This window comes from Xenopus tropicalis, chromosome 3 (assembly GCF_000004195.4).
Source record: "Xenopus tropicalis strain Nigerian chromosome 3, UCB_Xtro_10.0, whole genome shotgun sequence".
Taxonomy (NCBI): domain Eukaryota; kingdom Metazoa; phylum Chordata; class Amphibia; order Anura; family Pipidae; genus Xenopus; species Xenopus tropicalis.
Genome location: NC_030679.2, coordinates 101,320,558 through 101,342,170, shown reverse-complemented (window position 1 = coordinate 101,342,170; position 21,613 = coordinate 101,320,558). Strand labels below are relative to the sequence as shown.

Genomic DNA, 21,613 nt, shown 5'->3' with positions numbered 1-21,613 from the left:
GGGAGCAGCCATTTGACCTTTCTGACTGGGTACCTGGTTAAAAATCTTTTTAGCTGAATAATGCATCATACTTGCAGTATCTATCATTAGATAACATGCTTAAAAAATTACACATGTAGAGGGTCCCAAATAAATAACATTACACTAACTCCACTAAGGTAAATAAAAATGTTTATTGAATGTTATTTTATGTGGATTTATTTCGAGGGTGAGAAAATGATGCCAATACTTTATTTGACAATCCCTGAGCTTACAATGTATGCACCATTTTGTCTTTTTACTTTCAATTACTGAACTCAGCAATGAGATTATGGCCTGTGATTACTACAGCCAGTTTTTGTAGGCAATATATATATTTTACCCACTATGTATATTATAGTTCAAGCAAAATATGAAAAGCTAAGTCGAGGCAGGCTGCCAGCTCTTTACACTGTGTGGTCTTGATTCTTTGTATGGTGTTATTGGCAGATTTCTACAGATACATTTAATGCACTGATAGTGATGCCCCCCCCCCTTGATAGTTTTAAAGGGCACTCACCCATTGCTATATCTATTCAATTGGCTTTTTGCCTATACACTGTTACTGAGTAACATGTCAATAACATATCTAGAAAGGGTTTAAAATTTGCCACATATATGGTAGGTTTGTCATGGCCTAAAGCTGTAACTTGACAGGGAAGTTAAAGAAGAAGGAAAGGCATTTTGGCATTTTACTGCCAATAGATTTGCCACATTACTGCCACCTAGAACAATATATTTATTCTGCAGAAAGCTTTACCATACTTGGGTAAATAGCCCTAGAAGCTTCCTCTGTTTGTTTAAGATTGCAGCTGCCATTTTAGCTTGGTCTCCATAGCTTCCTGCTACAGCTGTAGCAGTTGGTAGCTCAGACCACACATTCTGATGGGAGGGGAGTGCATTCTTTTAGGAGGGGGGCAAAAAAAGGGAGGGGGAGAGGGAGAGAGAATAGAGCTGTTCAGACTCTTGCCCCAAACCTGAACAAGCCTTAAAACGTTCTACAGCTGTCGACAGTGGTTAGAAAACAGTTATTTGCTGTATTAAATTTGTTCGCACAGAGGCATACATTTTTGCATAATGAATATTTTTTCCAATTTCAAATTTTATTACATTCCCCCCATTATGTTTTGAGATTCTGTACCAGCCCAAGACAACCACATCCCTTTAGCAAAGAATATCTGTTCTTTTGGAGGTTGCCTGTTTTAGTTCCTCATCTTTTCTGTTCATTCACAACACATGCTCTTTACTGTTATTAGGTATCTGAGCTTAGGGATCAACTCACATTATACAGAATATATAGGATATAAAAGTCATAATACAAGGCTCATCAGTAATTCATTCCAATACTCATAACATGGCAGCTCAGAAACCAGTGCAATTAGCAGGAGAATGCAGTAATCAGCCCTGTAGTATCAGCTTCTATGACATGTGAACCTTATTTTCTGCTTGATGATTTGTGACAAAACTTTAGTAAAACTTCTTAACAGCTGTCCAGAGCATACTGATTGTTTGAGTGTCACTGACACCCTGAACAAAATCCAAGGTGGTGAACCACTGATCAAAACTTTGAAGGACTGAATAATTGCTGATATAGACATTCTGAAACTTAAAGGAACAGTAACACCATGAAAATATATTAAAGAAATTAAACTATAATGTACTGCTATCCTTCACTGGTAAAAGTTGTGTGTTTGCTTCAGAAACACTACTAGAGTAAAAGGCACAGACAAACACAGTAGAATACAATGGTGTCTAATCTACTATGTAACCTGTGCCTTTTCTCCTTTTTTCCAGCTTGAATGGCTGCCCCCATGGCTACACAGCAGCTTATTTATATAAACTATAGTAGTGTTCCTGAAGCAAACCCACCACCTTTACCAGTGCAGGGCAACCGTACATTATACTATAATTACTTTAAAACACTTTTTTGGTGCTGGTGATGCAATATATAAAATACAGCATTTACACCCATACTTGTTTTAGTATTTAGTTCTCCTTTAATAACCAAATTCATTGATTCGGTATGTGTGCACTTGTGTCATATGTTTTGGCAGGTTTAGAAGTTCACCAGCTAGTCTTTTGGTAGGCACCTTTTGGTTTGAATCAGATTATATTGGAGTATACCTGGATACTGTGTCAGCTGTGGGTGAAAGGTGCCCCTTAGTGCTTTTGCACTAGCAGAGAACTACTTGTAGCCTTTCCTGTTATAATCAAAGAGAACACTAGTGCTCTTTGGCACTACTACATAATTTTAATGACAATATTGTTTTTAAACTCATTGTATGTGCTTAAATAATGTGTTTTTCTTTTACTACATGTTACTCTTTTACCATAAAGTGTCAGTTACGTCTGTGCATGTGCTCAGAATATTCCCTCACTGCATATTTGTATTTATGTACCTTACTGGGAGCTAAAATACTGTTTTTCACTGCTGATACCTGCTCCACAGATACCGCAAATGTGGTTGCACAAAAAATGAACACAGTAATTGCGAAATTTGATGGTTCAATTTCCTATTGTGTCGAACCTACTGATGCAGAATAACCAGGAGCTACCACCAGATCAGGAGAAGCCACATAACATAAGACTCATTAAGATACCTGCTAATGGTTGTCTGTCCTAATGTATAAGTTTGAGCATTATATAAGTGTGAATTGATACATGTATTATGTAGGAAATATAGAGGTAACTAATTCAAGCTGTCTGCTTTTACTCGTGAATTGTTGTATGCTTTTGGGGCAATTCAAAAGGAAAGAAACTTACTTCCTTTAGCCTTAACCACCCTTTAGTAGATATTGTACTGCAGATCATGCAGCATGTGCAGATTAATATGTTCCTCCTCAACTCATTTGATTTGGATTTTTATTAGAAAAAAGTCCTAATTCATTTTGTCTGGGGGAGTATTTCACTCGAGTGAAATAGTATGAAATAAATATACCCTGGTTTCACATATATTTAGTGGATAATTTTTCAAGTCAGATGCTGGGTATTAGTTATGCATTGCTGGTCCTACTTAGCATAAATGTTTTTTACAAGGTTTTCCATGATCCCAGTCATTTTCCCGAATAACAAGAAAAGTTCCATCACATGTGAAACATTGGAAAGCTGGAATACACAAGGCAGCACATGTGTAGCTTCAGTGAGAATGATTCACAAACCTCTTTTCATTGAACATTTTGCTGGCGCATTACATCCACACATCCATATTTATGGTCTGTCACACGTCACTATACTACAACTCTCCCATTGATAAGATGGCCAGTTAATCAATTCTAGCTGGTATACAATTTCCCATAATAGCAACAAATCTATATTTGCAGAATATACATTTCTCATTTAAGCACTAACAAATCTATGCCCAAAATGCAAACTGCTATATATCATGTAAATAATTATCACAACATAGCTTACCACGCATAGATAATATATAATAACTGTTTGCAATTTAAACACAATTACATATTTCAATAATAAGTGTAAAGCAATTTGCATCTTTATTGCCATGTCAGGTGCAAGTCGCAGAGAAAGAAAGAATATATATATTTACATACCTGCTTGATTTCACATTGGTACTATCCATGGAAAAAAGGGATTGTCTGTTGCACTAAAATGCATGTGGTTGCTCTCCCTGATTTATGCATCGGCAAAAGGTTTAACTAACAACAGCACTGGCTGTAATATTATTGTTCAGAACAGAAACCGTTTTCAGGCATTCCATATGGGAAAATAACTTTAAAGTTGCCTTAGCAAAGTCAAACACTGCCAAAGGCATATTTGAGGCTACATGAACTAAAGCTAATCATGACGTGTTTAACAGAGCAACAGCTGCCCGCTCAAGCATAACTGTTTCATAGTATTAACCCTGAGTCATTCAGTCTGTAAGTTAAACAGGTATGCCACAAAAATATTACATTGTGTTTTTTCCTGGATGACCCGCTGCTATATAGTCAACATCCTGTCATGCCATTTATATATTTCTACATCATTTTTGCTACTAATAATAAGGGCTCAAGTTAAGAGACCATAGATGCTTTTGTATTTATATACAGATGGAACATGATAAACTAATTAAAGTGATTAAAGCATCAGCTTTACAATGTTACATCCTCTCTGCTTTTAAAATAAATGTTTTTCAGGACTCATGGTGACTCCACATGAATTTGGAGTATGTTTTATTTATATAATTGTAGAGGTTTCTGCTCTGCAATGGCACATTGAATGATTCAAGGCAATTTGCAGCTCAGTGGGTTGAAATCAAAACACTTGCGCCCAAATGTAATATAAGGCACACAGATTGCCCAGGTGCAGTAACCTATAGCAACTAATTATAGCTTTGCTTTTTAACAGGTTACAAATTAAATAAATCCTTATGATTAGCTGGCATAGGTGATGAGAACTAGGGATGTAGCGAACCTCACAAAAAAAGTTCGCGAACCCATTTGCGAACTTCTGCAAAAAAGTGCGAACTTTTGCGAACTTTGCGAACCCCATAGACTTCAATGAGAAGGCGAACTTTGAAACCTAGAAAAGCCATTTATGGCCAGAAAACTGATTTTAAAGTTGTTTAAAGGGTGCCACGACCTGGACAGTGGCATGCAGGAGGGGGATCAAGGGCAAAAATTTCTCTGAAAAATACGTTGTTGTAATCAGTAATCAGAAAATAAAAGCAGTCCTTACAAGGACTATTGGGTTACAGCAGATGAGATCAGAAGGACAGCTGTCCCCAGCAGCTACATACAGAGCAGTAGAAAGTAGATTACTAGTCAGCAAAGCTACCTAAACTGTCCCTCAAACCCCTGCACAGCTCTCTCCCTATGCTAACTCATCAAGCACACACAGGCAGAATGTAAAATGGCTGCTGGGCTTCGGTTTATATATGGAAGGGAGTGGTCCGGGGGTGGTCCAGGAGGGAGAGCTGCCTGATTGGCTGCCATGTATCTGCTGGCTCTGGGGGGAGAGGTCAAAATTTGGCTCCAGCTAAGGCGAACCCAAAATTGCGAACATCACTAAAAGTTCGCGAACTTGCGAACTTGCGAACACCCGATTTTAGTGCGAATTAGTTCTCCGGCGAACAGTTCGCTACATCTCTAATGAGAACTGTAGCACTGTGGGCCCACCAGGTACCCAACTCCACTGTTCTGCCCCCAGCCCCTGCAATTCTGCTCCTGCACTGCTCATTTACTGTGAACAAAAAGATGCCTGTGCATACCAAATTGGAAAGCATGGCCATCTTTATTTTTTTACAGCAAGTAAGAAGTGAAGAGAGAACAGCTGGGGCAAAGCGATTTGAGAACAGATGGCAGGGCCCACTGGGTTTTTTTCCTGGTAGTGCAGTGGCCAGTCTGACCCTGGCCACCCTTAGACTAAACTTATGTAGTATGTCTTGCTTAATGCCCCTAATCCCAGATCTATGCATGTGCTGGTGGTGTAAGTGGTAGAGTGTTCTAATGACAGATAAATGTTTCATATACTCATCCTATAATGGCAGCAACTCCTCCAGTTATACAATACAGTACTGATGGTAATGACTTGAAGAATTTCATGGTTATGGTATACTTTTTATTTCTAAATTACACTGTTTACATAGCAAATAATTTACTCTACCATTTAAAATGTTGTTCTTGAACCAAAAAGGTATTTTTTTTTAATATTGGTGTGTAGGCAGTCATCTCTGAGCTTTCAGAAAGAGCCAGTCCTACACATTAGAACTGCTTTCAGATAATCTATTGTTTCCCTACTCCCATGTAAATGGAGGAGTCGCAAGCTGGACTTGGATTTCTTACTATTAAGTGCTATTCTGATATCTGCTGCGAGCTGCTATCTTGCTACCTGCCCTTTGTTTTGCTGATCAGCTGCTGGGAGGGTATGATATCACTCCAGCTCAGCAGTAAAGTGTGACTGAAGTTCATCAGAGCATAGGTCACATAGTTGTGGCGCCCTGGGAAATTGGCAAGCCCCATGTGAAATTTCAAAATGAAATATCAAAAAGAATCTGCTACCATTTTTGAAAAACAGATTTCAATGCAGGATGCTGCTGGAGATGCTCTATTAACTGATGCGTTTTGAAAAAAAAAAAAACATGACAATATCCCTTTAAGTACTGCAACCTTAGCTTTTGCAAAACTGTTTATTGGGGAATTCCCTAACCCCAAGCACTATGATTGGGAACCTAAAAGAATGACCCCCAGTATATATTGGATCAGAAGTAATGTGATTCAGTGTGTAAACTCGGTGGGAAAAAAACAGAAAAAAAATTCTACCCACAGAAACCACAATTTAATTTAGAGCCAGTGCCCATAGCATTCTACATATGTCCTAAACAACATTAGAGTCACATTCATTTTGAATGTTATTACTTATTGACACTATTCATTTAAAACAGTCAGTTTATTATACGTGTTTCCGTACTGCCAGCTTATTTATAGAATTCTGGGATCCAATTGTTCCTTTGGCATTGAAGTATGCTTCTTTCTTTCTTCTGAATCAGAGGGGTGTGGAACATGCTAGAGGTTCCTTTAACACTTAACAGCAGTTACAGAGATTTAACTATAAATCTGTTAGTATATTAGATGTGCTCCCTTCACAGAGAGGGAATATAAATGCTACTATAAAGTATAACTGACGACCAGCCATAGATATGGCCTCGACATTCCATCCACCCACCTACAAAAATACAGTAATTTACTGCTCTGTATTATGAGCTTTAGCTGTTTCCAGGAGATGTTACCACGTGTGACAAAATAAAGTCTATGGCCATAACTCATACAGCCATCCCATTAAGCAAACTTTCATCAGTTCTGTTGCTGCAAAATTGAATTTATCTCTGAGAAGTAACCAGTAAAACCTTTCTGACAGAGTTAAAGAAATTCAAATGCTTTTGTTTCCTAATAACAGGAAGGAGCATCCTGGCACGACTTCAGAGTAAGCCTGTTCTCTCTTGTTTGATAATGGCAGCTGTTCTACAATTCACAGCAGGACAAAAGCATAGAGCAAAGTGCCCTCTGACTTTACTGTGCTGTGGGTCACAGCCCAGCTGGAGGGGGTCAGAAAGGAATATGGCACGTGCTGTCTCATTCTCTAATAGGCACACTCCTCTTTACAATAGCCTCTAATATTGTGTTATACGGATTAGAGAGAATTTGCTTTGCATCAGGTCATGTTACATAAATGCCCCACATTATCAAAGATAAATACTAAAAATAAACAAAAACACGTCTGCATAGTTTCAATAAAATGGTTATATATTACTCTATTTATTGTTATATAGTACAATGTAATTTTATATATATATATATATATATATATATATATATACAAGTGTAATTTTGAAATGCATTCAGCAAATATTTCTTAATAAACAGAATCACATTTTTGTTGCAATAAAATGTTCAGAGAATGTATATAAATAGTAAACAATAAATAAGTGCAGAACCCCTCTGACATACCATTTAATGTGCATTGACTCCATGATTTTTTTTTTTACACGTATACATTGCAATATCTAATGAAAGTGCAGCAGCACCACAGTGTGGAAGATGAACAGAGTCACAAAAGCCTGAGCAAAAGGTGACAGCTGGAGTGTAAAGACGGAGGGGGGAGGCAATAGCAGCAGCGCAGATATTGTGTGACACTTGGGATTTTGTGCAGCCATCAAATGCCAAAAGACTGCTTAAGTTATGTCACCCGTGTGCTATGTATTAGACCTCCATGCTCCCTCCATACACAGTAGAAATAATAAAGCCAACAGTAGCAATCTCTAGCAATCTCTGCCCAGTGTTTCAGTTGCATCTGTCTGTTACTGAAGCACATGCTGTAAAGCAAGAAAATCCGGTTTAAATAATGACCCACCCATAAGTGTGACAATAACAGAACTAATTTATTGACACTAAATACTAAAAAAATACTAAAATACTGTACTGTAAAATGTGTTTTAAGCACAAATACCAAATATTTGAAAAAAGCAAAATTATGTTAAACATGCTAATGTAGAATGTAATCTTTACTGGGACACCTTATATATACCTTACAGGCTGTCATAGAATATAACTTTCCCTCTGGATGACTTTTGGCAAATATTTTTGAAGAAATACAAATTTTGTTCATTTTTGTTATGTGCCCAAAGTGCAAAGCACAACACAAAACCTGGTGGTTTGTTATCATTCTCTAGATCAAAAGAGCCACTTGCAAAGTTTGCAAGATTTGATGCGCCACTGAGACCAACTGAAACTATGAATTATAACATTTATGAATCATAAAAAAGTAAATTTTCTTCCCTATAATTTTTTTAATTAACTTTTTATGCATCTTATACTTACAATTCCAAAGAAAAAGAAAGAAGAAAAAAGAATATAAGATAAAGATTTTGGGGGATTCAAATGTTTTTAACTAGTCTAGATGGTCTTCTATATAAATTTTAATAAACTAAGATTTTCTATTTATATAAACTATTTTATATATGGTATATATTATTGTAGGGTTTTACAGCGCCCTCTGTTTGTATATTGGTAGTATGGTGGTTTACACCCAGAAAAGGATTCATTGTACTGTGCAAAATGCAGTTTATGAAAGCAAAATGCCACAATGCAAAATCTTTCCCTGGAATTCCCACTTAAAAAGCACATATTCTTTACTAAGCGTCTGCTGTAACTAATAGGCGTGCAAATTAGCATCTGTCTTGGTAAACTGCATGTGAGTTGTGGCACAGGCATATGCTGTTGCATTTGTGTAAACCTCCAGCACGTAGTATCACTAATGGCAAAGTCTCCAAATGACTTGGTGCCAGTCAGTTGCACTTATGTGACACATAGCATTAAAGTAGGCCTGGAACTACCAGCAGGTCCAGGCATGCCCATGCATGCAGTTTTCCATAGCCAGATGACCACACACTGCAATTTGGAAGTAGAATTAATAAACAAAAATGCTATTGTGAATAGCATCAGAATAGGCTTAGGTATGCATGCCTTTTAAAACTGTTCAGTTGTGCCTGCATTTGTAAATGAGCCCTGTTATAATTTGATATTTCAGTGGTGCAAATGCTAAGGACAGTTTGCTGAACATTGCAAAATATTAGTTTTCTGATTTAGGTGATAGTATTGACTAATGAAAATTAAAGTTGTCTTTAAAAATAAAGTTTCAAACATATTACACAGTGGAAAATAGAATCAAATAAATCCTTTTATAATGACAGCTGGGCACTGGACCTGTAACACCAGCCCTACCCAAGCTTGCATGTGTCTGACTGTTTTGTATTGTATTTTCTTCTTTTGTTTTCAGTCCTGCAGTATGCTGTAAAGAGGGTTGTTCACCTTTGAGTTAACTTTTAGTATGATGTAGAAAGTAACATTCTGAGACAATTTGCAATTAGTCTTCATTGACTATTTGTGTTTTTTTAATTATTTCATTTTTTGTTCATGGGAATTTCAGCAGTTATCTGGTTGATAGGGTTTAAATTACTTTAGCAACCAGGCAATTTGAAAGAGACACAGAAATATGAATAGAGGAGGGCCTAAATAGAAAGATAACTAATAACAATAACAACAACATTTTTTGCTTGCTGGGGTCAGAGGAAGAAGGCACATAATTCAAAAACTATACAAAATAAATAATGAAGACCAACTAAAAAACTGCTTAGAATTGGTTATGCTATAACATACATACTAAAAGAGTAAAAAGAGTAAAAAAGAATATGATGTAAAATTCTCTGGACCTTCTACTTGGTTTTAGCAAAGGTTTGTTCTATTTTTTTTAAGTCTCATTCTTCTATTCAGCAGTGGAATCAGAATTCTACCTCCTGTAGCTGCATACAGTTAGTAAAAATAATTTGCAGGGCCGGTGATGATAAACTCATATTTAAGTGCAAGATCTGGGTAAACCTTGAAATGTGAAAGAACACTAACAAGCATATACAATTGCAGTCCTATTCTGTCGTTTTACCAGCATATGCCCTGTTTCATTCACTTGCTTTCCTCTTATGTCCCTCTTTGTCTAATCTAATCCGTCAATGAATGGGATTCTGAGAAAAACATACTGTGAGACATCAGCAACTGATTTGCTCAGCCAGATAGCTGTAGGGGGGCATATTCCACCCCAAGGACCTGATAGCAGCCACAAAGCACTGCCTCTGCTTCTCTTTAAAAAAAACATACCCATTTAAAAACAAACTTTTCCAGAATAAAAAAAGAACAACCATTTTTGTATTCAGTCAGGTATAGACACTGTTATCCGAAACGCAAGGTACCTGAAATTTTCCATAATTTGGAACTCCATGCCTTATGTCTACTAAAATATAATTCAACCAACTCCCAGTGTTAAATAATCATTTTAATTCCACAAGTTGGTGGCTCCAACTATCTGCAAATTAAACAAGGAATTATAAAATATAAATGACTGGTATTTTGAATAACTGTGACTGCTGACTGCATGAGCACTTTTGAACAATCACGGTTGCTTATTGATTTTAAGCAATTGTTTGAAGGTTCCATTTCTTGCTGAGGAATTCTGAAACTTTATAATGAATTTTTGTAGATATTTTTGAATTTTGAGTGGTCTTACAATTTGTATTTTACACAGGCTGCCCCCTATGGCCGCCAGCCCACCTTGACCAGTGGTGACACGCATGTGCGGGATGGTGGGGGGTGCGCGCATGCGTGTCACAACTTATACGGAGTATTGGGGAGAGGACACGCTAACGTTGAAGCGCGTCTTCTCACGATTGCTCCATATGCGGGCAAAAATTTTCATTGCGGCAGGGCAACATGTCGCCCCTAACTTTCTGCTACCCTAGGCCCGGGCCTTTGTGGCCTCGCCACAAATCCAGGCCTGATTTTACATTTACTGTGTATGAATTGGTAGACTGGCCAGTCACCTATTGAATGCAAAATTTGTGTTGTATTGAATAAACAGTATTTTTATTCCACACAATATATTTATATTAAATAAACTCAACAGGATTGTTTTACCTACAATAAGGATTAATTAATTGAAAGACATTGGGCTAAGAATAATATAAATAGGAGGACTGGTCACTATTGTGCCTGGTAACCAACTATAATCCATTCTGTATTGATAATTTTATGCTTTATATTTATTTTCACAATGCAAGTCCTAAAATAAAGATTACTGGCACTGAAACTTAAAATTGCACACTGTATACATTTTCCCTTAACACAGAATTTGCACAATGAGAGAGACTGGGACAAAAAGCTACACACCATTAACAATACAAAATATTTATATATATATAAGTATATACTTATATATATCTAATACTGGGGAACAAATCCCTGACAATCCAGTAGATGGAGCTCAATCAAAATGTAAAATTTATGCAGGGGTTTGGACAAAGGTCAGAAATATACATATGTGCTCAAATATGCTCATATGTGCTATTGTTGTTATCAATTTCTACATTATAGCACCTTTCAAACAATTTAGCATTCAGTTTATTTCTGATTCATCTCTAAATATCAGGGATGCCCATCTGATGCTGTTGAAGATCCTTTTGCATAGGTAGAAAAAGTTAATACCAGACAACAAAGGCAGAAAAGAAAACTGTATAATCTAAAGTTAGCTAATGACTGCAATTGCTTTTATAAAATAATATTTCAACTACATTTTTAGGGCAGTCCTAAATATGCTATTTTACTGTAGGGAGTGATCCTTGTTCCCCTGGTTAAACTGTTATATGTTATACTCATTCTGAATTCTATAAAAATATAAGGGTGCATGTAGAACAACAAAGAATTTAACACCATGCAATTATTCTAGGAGCATCCAGTATTGTACATTTAAACTGCTGGCTGCTTAGTATTCTGTTTGTACATCAACCTTGTGGTCTTTTAAATACTGAAGTGCAAATTACAGTGAGTGCCATTAGATTAAATCAAGCTGCTAAACAGAATATCCATCATGATGTTTCATTCATAAAACTGTCAGATCTAATGGGAAATTATCATGTATTCCAGTTCAGCTATAACTCCCAGTAATTCATTCTGTGAGGTGAATACCAACTTCAATTTTGAATATAAGCACTTGGTCATTATTGGAGCCTGTAATTTTGATAATATCATTTTAAAGAAAAACTATATCCCAAAACAATGTAGGTCTCCATTTAAATATATTGTATAAACAAGCTCATATGTAAAATGCTGCTTCATCTAAATAAACCATTTTCATAAAAATATACTTTTTTAGTAGTATGTGCTATTGGATACTCCTAAATAGAAAATTGCCATTTTAAGAATTAAGGGCCGCCTCCTGGGATCATAGGATTCACAGTGCACACAAACAAGCCAAGGCACACATACATGCTAGGCCACATCAGCCAATGAATGGACAGAGTTCTGCCTTTTGCTTCCACATTTCTTCCTGTTACACTTAGAGCTGCATTATTTCTGGTCATGTGATCTCTGAGGGAGCACACAGCCCATCACTAAATGGTGGCTCAAGGGAAAGGAGATTCTTTAATAGGCCACTTAGCATAATGTCAAGTATCTGCTGGTAGGTATTAATTCTAGGGGTATAGTTTTCCTTTAATAGGTGAAGCCTGATTTGTTGTTTACAACAGCCAGGTAAAATCATGACAGGTGCAGCGTCGAGCTTGCAGCCCTTAACCCCCTTTCCTGTTTTAGCCCCCCGCCCCCCAACTTTCTCCCAGACACACACATAGACGCTGTAGTTTGGGAAGAGAAGGCCGCAGTTATTTATTTATTAACAATAACTTACATCCGTTAACATTTTAACATCATAAACTTGTACAGAACCGTTTGTATAACAAACATTTACAATACCCAACATTTACAGTAACAACAATCCCTGAGCCCAAACGTAACGCCTGGTTCCTGCCTCCTTTTCCCCCGACCTAAACCGAGGCTAACTGCCGATCAGGACCCCCAGGCCTACCGGGCTACAGTCTCCTTGACAACTTAAACTTCCCCCTGAGGGCACGGAGTAAGGTACCCTCCGCTAACTGCGACAAAACAACCCCCGTTTTATAGGGAGGGAGGGTGGGACGTCACAAGCTGCCGATCCTCATGCTGCCTGGAACAAACTGAAGGTATGCTGCCTTGGTTACCCCTCCCCTTACTAAGCCCGGGAATTTCCAGGCCCCTCATTGGCCAGCACCATTAACCCAAAGGAAGAGCGGGAAAGGGGGGCGGGCTGCCCTCCTTAACCCTGTCATGCCCTGCTTCCCTACACTCGTTACGGGTCATTGGGCCCCCAGAATTGGGTTAGATATTTGAGGAAGCAGTTATTATGTGTTTTTACTGTTTATCTGTTTCATCTCTAGAAATTGGTCATGACCCATTTTACTTTATTACAAGGTTACAAATATTTTCGAGCATTGCTCTATCAAGCATTTACATATAGTTCCAGGAATATTCAGGGCACCCAGTTAGTATTCTACCCAAATCTTACTCTAACTGACCTGTAACCTAGTCTTCTAGGACTAACTATAAGGGCAGCCAATAAGTGTTCCAAACCTCACTCTAACTGACCTCAGCCTAAACTTCCAGGACTATATTCAAGGGCAGTCAAAAAGTGTTCTCTTTAAACCTCACTTTAACTGACCATAAACCCAGGACTAACTATAAGGGCAGCCAATAGGTGTTGTCTGCAAGCCTCACTGACTGTGTATCTAGGTTTCCCAGACTATCTACAAGAAAGCCAATAATTGTTCTCTCCAAACCTCATTCTGACATTCAATCTAGGTTTCCTGGACTATCTACAAGGGCTGACAATAATTCTCCAAACCACACTATAACTTTCCTACAACTTTGGCTTCCAAAAGTAGCTATAAGGGCAAATAGGCATTCTCTTCAAATTTCACCCTTTTAACTCCAGCGAAGGGCCCATGGATGAACAGCACCACCCTTTGAAAATTGCCATTTTAAGACAAAGAGGCAGAATGGAAAGTTAAAGGGTGTGTTAGCAGGCAAATATACTTGACATACAATGCCTTCAGCAAAATTTAGCAAATTAATATTTAACAACATTTAACAAAAATACTGCAGTAACTAATGAAAGCAAGATAATTTACTGTTAATGTACCATGTACATCAAACAGTAGTAAATAAAATAAAGGATTTTCAGTTTAAATGTTTGACAGGATTTTTTTCCCCTATGAGGAGAACGATATGTATTCAACAAATAGTATTATATAGTATTAAAAAAATAACTTGATCTAAAACAGATAAATTCACTGTAGCCATTTTCCTGTTTTATAAAAAGACAACAGTTTTGCAGCCTCTGGGTTTGTGTTTCTGGAAAGAATGACACCAGAAACATTTATTTCATTCTACACAATAATTCAGCACAATCGGAGAGAGCACAGCGAGGGCAATACCATCTCCAAGCTGCTGATTACATCAAAGGTTTGCAGCACAAATTCAATTTTATGATGTTAATCTTAGCCTGCCACTCAGAAATTTTCTCTCAGGGATATGATTTTTTTCTGTGGATTTCATTTTAAGAATGATTTTCTTCTTCTACAATCAATAAAGATATGTTTTCATCAAAAGACTCTATCTTGGCAGAATTCAATTGGCCATTTTAGTCCTTTTGGTGACATAATATTAATTAAAATGGTTTATGCTGCATCTAAAGTGGAAAATTGGGCACTGAAGTAGCAGAAACCTCAACACACACTTTATATGCAGTTATTTCCTCTTACAGAGGTTCTTGTCATATAACAACACTTCACTGTACATAAAGCAGTTTTAGGGGATCTGCAGTAGACATTTATTGGCAGTCCAGAAAGTACTTGCCCTGGTTTAATAAATAGTGCTAAGGAAAATGATCCATGCACATTTTAATTAAGAAGTTTTGAACAGCCTCTGTAATACAGAATGCAACTGTTGTTATGTGACTTTGTATAGAAATGCTATTGCGTGACTTTGGATTCTGTGATATTTAAATAAAGATTGGGCCAATCTGGTGCATGTGACACACCGTGTATAATTGTGATTATAATTGTGATAATTGTAAAGGTGGCCATACAGGTTAAGATCCGCTCGCCTACAGGTGGGCAAATTTAGGCTAATTCGATTATTTGGCCCTGGGGCCAAACAATCAAATAGTAACAACGAACTGATGCAGTCCCCAAATCGACTAAATCTTTTAACCTGCCCGATCTATATCTGGCCAATTTCAGGCCAGATATGAGTCGGGCATTCGCGTCATTGCTGCCCCTACGCGGGCCGATAAGCTGCCGAATCTGTCTAAGGAACTAATATTGGCAGCTACAATGGCCACCTTAAGACACAATTCACATTAATGTATCATTTCTTACTTATTATCTGTTATTTATGTAGCTCCAATACATTTGACATACAGAGATAAGTAACATATTTTTATTCATATTCTTAATGCTCACATCAGTAAATATTGCCCTTTTACATCCTTTCCCTTAATCCACCATTAGTGATGGGCTGTGTGTTCCCTCAAAGATCATATGACCAGAAATAATGCAGCTCTAACTGTAACAGGAAGTAATGTGGGAGTAAAAGGCAGAACTCTGCCCATTAATTGGCTGATGTGGCCTAGCATGTACAGTATGTGTGCCTTGGCTTGTTTGTGTGCACTTTGAATCCTATGCTTCCAGGAGGTGGCCCTTCATTCTTAAACTGGCAGTTTTCTATTTAGGAGTACCCAATAGCACATACTACTAAAAAAGTATATTTTTATGAAAATGGGTTATTTAGATGAAGCAGGGTTTTACATATGAGCTTGTTTATGCAATATATTTTAATAGAGACTTGCATTGTTTGTGGGTACAGTTTTCCTTTAATAAAAAACTTTGTAGATTGCCAGAACATGGAACTAAGTGCCAAAACAATGGGCATTTATGTCTTCTGGTGACAGTTGTATGTGTAGGGCTTTCTGTAATGCTGTGTCCAGAGGAGCAATGGCAATTGCTTTTCAAGTCAGTGGGAGGTAATCTCTGGCTGGCGGAGGCCATTCTGCTTGCTGCAGCAAGTAATTATGATTAACAGTCCCTGTGGGCCATTACCCTCAGGCTTATACACAAAAAAAGAAATTCTCTAAAACTTAAACATAACTACCCAGAACATCCAAACTAAGATAATGACTGGTGTGCTTTTGTATACCCTCCTATTTTATCTGGCTAATAAGTGATGCTTTTTATCCACTTAAAAATTATACTCTACAGAAGTTTGAGTCATTGACTAAACTGAACCATATTTGCAGTCTTGCACGTACCCTAATATGTTGCTTTTAGGGACATATATACATGTCTCTAAAAGGTTGTGGATTCCAGGAAAAAAGTGCTCACTCCTCTTGTCATTGAACAAATGGCAAGGTGCTGAGGCAGGCAGGAAATGCATTTGTACTGCTAATTTTCCAGAATCTGGTAGCTGTGGAATTGTGAGGGACAATATGTGTTCCTTACAGCAGCATTGTGGGGCTCCTGATGCAAATTAACAAAAACAGCAAATGCATTGGATTACAGTATTCATTTTTAGGTCTGTACTGTATATTCTCTTGTTCCACTGAGAAACACGAGTACAAAGTTGTTCTTTTTGGTAGTGTAAGGTGTTAACCCACTCACAATTAGGTTGAACCTGACACTCTCCAAAATGTTTCTCTTTTTTTTACTATGTCTCAATAACACCAACTTTTCTGTTGGTTTTATTAAACCAGTTTCCTACTGAGTTTAGATATAATAGTTAGTGAGAGTAAATCTATCCAGTTTTGCTTCCTCAAAAAATTCATGAAACGGCGAAAAAAAATTTAAATGCAGTCACCATGCAACTTTTTGACACAACTGCAAATTTTCTGATGCAACCACAACTTTTTTCTCACTCTAAATACATTAAAGTCAATGGGCATTTTTCTCTGTGAATTTTTTGTTGCAGTGAACTTTCACAACAGTTTCACCAAAAAATATGACAATGGCAAAATGCAGAATTTGGGGCAGCGCCTTTAGACTACTAAAAGCCATTTGTTTTACATAGTTACATTGTTAAGTTGGGTTGAAAAAAGACCAAAATCTATAAAGTACAACCCTTCTAAGCAAACCCCAGCGCACACACAAAGACTCATACCGACTTATCTATTCACTCACATACACAAACTATATGTACCAACATCAATACTAATTGTAATCACAATATCACAATAGCCTCGGATATTATGCTTGTTCAAGAAATCATCCAAGCCCCTCTTAAAGGCATTAACAAAATCTGCTATCACATACTCTGCTATCACATTCTCACTGTCCCCACCGTGAAAAACCACATACACTGCTTCAAATGAAAGTTCCACTAATCTAAAGGGGTGGCCTCTGGTGAGCTGATCGTGTTTATGGGAAAAAAATAAACCCGCCACTATCTACCTATAATCTCCACTAAAGTACTTGCAAAGAGTAATCATGTCCCCAAGTGCATTTTTTCCAGAGAAAACAGCCCCAACCTTAACAGTCTAACCTCATAGTTTAAGTCTTCCACCCCCTTTACCAGTTTAGTTGCACGTCTCTGCACTCTCTCCAGCTCATTAATGGACTGGAGCCCAAAACTGCACTATATACTCAAGGTGAGGCCTTGCCACAGACCTATATAAGACCTATATAAGAGGCAAAATTATGTTTTCATCCTTGCGTTAATGCCTTTTTTATACAAGACAGCACTTTATTTGTTTGTGTAGCCACAGAATGACACTGCCTGGAATTAGACAACTTGTTATCTACAAAACCCCCAGATCCATCTCAATTAAGGATTGCCCCAACACACTACCATTTAGTGTTTAAATCACAATTATATTATTTCTACCAAATTACATAACTTTGCACTTTTCAACACTGAACCTCATTTTCCAGTTTGCTGCCCAGTTTTCCAATTTTGTCAATTTGCTCTGCAAAGTGGCAGCATCCTGCATGGAACTTATAGTTTTGCACAATTTAGCAACAGCAAAAATAGAAACAGTACTTTCAATGGCCACCTCCAGGTAGTTTAACAAGTTTGTCACCAATATGGAAGTATGAAGCTTAGTTTATAACAAGTACAAAACCTAAAAATATGCTTCTCTTAAACTTCTTTTTATTCATTTATAATAATGGTATGGGATCTCTTATTATTATGTTATTTAATGTTTAAATTATTTAAAGCAGACTTAAAATGTCATAATCAAAATCCCAGTTATGGAAAGATACCTTATCTGTACATTATATACTGTTACAAGTGAATATATATATATTAGAATATACACAAAGCACAGGTGGTGGTTGAAACTGACTGACTTTCATTTGTGTAAATATGTATTACATGTGAGAGGAATAAATGACGATGTAAATGTTTTCTAATCAAAATCCACCATCGCTGGGTCCACTAAACTGAGATACTGGCTGAATGTTTTTAACTGGGTACATATATACTCTTATGTCATAGGTCTTAAGATGCACAGCTATTTGTACAATACTACTATATATCAGAATGTGACTTGTTCTACTGAAAGCTCCATTAATTTATAACCAGCCACATCCTGCACAGGGCTGTGGAATTAAGAACGTGCTGTACTTTACAGCTCTAAGCAAAACTAATGACACTTAGAAACTACCATAGTCTAATCAGTATTTTTATTTAGAAGCACAATTATACAATACTAAAAAAGCAATGTCACTCCCCGGGGTTAAATAGAAGTAAGCTTTGACAGGGTTAGGCTAGCAGGAGGACAGGGTTAACAGAGGCTAAAGTAGGAAGAGACATGAAAGTGTAAGCTGAGGGGGTATATAAAAGGGTTATAGAAGTGACTGCTTCCTTTAACATTGGCAGCGTGAGGAGTAACAACCTGCCATACCACCCTGGAATGGTTTGGTGAGAGTAAGTGAGGTTGAGTTTTAGCTGTGAGGGCGCAAGGGTGGAAGGGACTGGTATTCCCCCGCTTAAAATGTCATTTGGTGGCTACTAAAGCAAATAAATTGCTGTCTTGTGTAAAAAAGGGCATTGACTCAAGGGATGAAAACATAATTTTGCCTCTTTATAAGTCCCTGGTAAGGTCTCACCTTGAGTATGCAGTGCAGTTTTGAGCTCCAGTACTTAAGAAGGATATTAATGAGCTGGAGAGAGTGCAGAGACCTGCAACTTAACTGATAAAGGGGATGGAAGATTTAATCTATGAGGTTAGACTGTCGAGGTTGGGTTTGTTTTCTCTGAAAAAGAGGCGCTTGCGAGGGGACATGATTACTCTGTACAAGTACATTAGAGGGGATTATAGGAAGATGGGGGATGTTCTTTTTTCCCATAAAAACAATCAGCACACCAGAGGTCACCCCTTTAGATTAGAGGAACGGAGCTTCCATTTGAAGCAGCGTAGGTGGTTTTTCACAGTGAGGGCAGTGAGGTTGTGGAATGCCCTTCCTAGTGATGTGGTAATGGCAGATTCTGTTAATGCCTTTAAGAGGGGCCTGGATAAGTTCTTGAACAAGCATAATATCCAAGGCTATTGTGATACTAGTATCTACAGTTAGTATTAATGTTTGTATATATATATATTTATGTATGTGTTGATATAGATTGGTAAGTATAGGTTGTATGTGCTGGGTTTACTAGGAAGGGTTGAACTTGATGGACTCTGGTCTTTTTTCAACCCTATGTAACTATGCAATACAATTCATTTGAGTCCTCTATCAGTATTGTTCTAGGAGGGAGGGGACTGGAGTGAAGCTTACTGTCACTGGCCCATTGAATAGCCGCTATGTCTGATGGCCAGCATAATGGGTGGCTTGTTCACTCTGTGGAGTTTGTTAGCAAACATTCTTGGGGTGTTGTTTCACAATTACTATTTTGTATTGCATTTTTTAAACCTAGAGTTTTAATGTTCTTAGTTGTTATTTGTTAAATAAAGCTATGGCCTTTCATATGCATCCTAGTCTCTCTGGTAAGTTTTTGTTCTGAGTTTACTTTGGGGTATTGGGTGAGTGGTTGGGTATTGTAAGGAACCACCAGCTGCCATGATACTGACCTGCAAAAACACTGTTATAAGCCATTTTATTCTTGCTCGGCATTGTAGTTTGCATATTCTATCACCCAGTACTATAACATTATTTTACTTGCCTTAGAGTGAACAGTTACACACATGAGACTAGATTTAATACAATAAAAAATCACCTAGTTAAATTCCAGATGTGCCCATACACTTATCCACTTCAGCTTTCATGATATAAACCAAGAAACTGTGAAATTATGTATGTTACTTTAAGTATTTTTCCTGCACAGATTCCTGCAGTGGATTTTTCAGTGCAGTGTTCCAACCACAGGGAAACACAGCAGTTAACACAGCCTGTACTTTTTTTAATGACTTTTTTGCAATTACTTTGTACTCATGAATACATAAACAAATGCTTGTGTGTAAGAACCCTAACACCACAATGGTGTTACTATATCAAAAACACCACTGCAGGGCCGATTCCTATGTCAGTTCATCAGAATGTGTTTGGCTGCTTTAAACAGTTGAACCCTCACTATGCAGAGCTCAGCACTGACCAGACTCCCTGGCATTTGGGGAGAAAGAGCCTTCCGGGTAATTTATTGAGCTATCACACCTTCTCTTTTACAAATGTCCCTTTCTTATTTGTTCATAGTCATGTCTGCATAGCTTTCAATACAGTAAATACAACATCTTTGCCCAAAAGTACCCTATTTGAGAGGAGGTCTGGTAAACTAATCCAAACCAAACACTATTTTTACAGTGCAGAAGGGGCATGCATTTCTGAGTTAGAAGTGAAACATTCTGTAAAATACTCACAGTTAGTGTGCCATTCACTAAACATTGATTTTTTTTTTAACTCGAAGTTAAAGTCGCAGAGAAACAACACTGCAACTTTTTCTGAGGACCTGTGTCACAATTACGAAATAAACTAACTAAATAGCATTATTCCAATGGAGATCAAAAACACACTTTGTTCACATAACCCAAAAATATTTAAGCTGAAGACCTCCATCTGTTGCTGAACTACAACAATATGATTATATGCCAAATGAAGCTATTGTGAAAACAGCTACAAGGTGACAGCTTGGGCATCCCTGTTATTAACAAAGCAGATGGCTGCACTCTTCATAGCAACCCTCCTTTCAGTTGACCACCATAAGAAACTGAATGAATCTCTATAGCTCATTGTAAAATTCAAACTATCGTGTTACTTCCTGAAACACATAACTTTAGAGAAAGGCATTAATGAATATGAATAACAGTACCCTTTTACTCTTATAAGATTTAATGGCAGGGCAAACAGTATATTGTACCAACCATATTAAAAGAACTGCTCTGTAAGCCAATAAAGATCAGAACATACCTTGCTGGATGATATGTACAGTAGGTCTTTCTCTCATGATAACTTTCTCTGTGTGCCTGCAACAGAATAACCTGAAGTGCAAGCTAGCAGTGTTATGGGTTGCACTAGATGGCAATCCAATGTTGTAAGGATAAACAAAGGTGGAATCAGACACAAAACAAAGACATGGTGTTCAATAAAATGCTAACTTCTCCCACAGGCACAATAGGTAACACACATACATGTATATTGTTTTACGTGCTAATCATCATACAAAACAAATCAGCTTGTAAGGCATTTAATAAATGTCTT

The 21,613-nt window shown here is 37.4% G+C and overlaps 1 protein-coding gene across 2 annotated transcripts in view; it reads right to left on the bottom strand.

Annotated features, from left to right (window-relative positions):
- Positions 1-21,387, bottom strand: part of wdr72 (WD repeat domain 72) — a 121,886-nt gene extending 100,499 nt beyond the window's left edge. Inside the window, exon 1 of one of the 2 annotated variants that reach the window (XM_012959598.3) lies at positions 21,323-21,387. The gene's annotated coding sequence lies outside the window, so the exon portion shown is untranslated. Of the gene's footprint in view, positions 1-3,569; positions 3,761-21,322 lie in introns of those variants that run through there. The other variant, XM_031899179.1, reaches the window with a different exon arrangement.
- Positions 21,388-21,613: the final 226 nt, after the last annotated feature.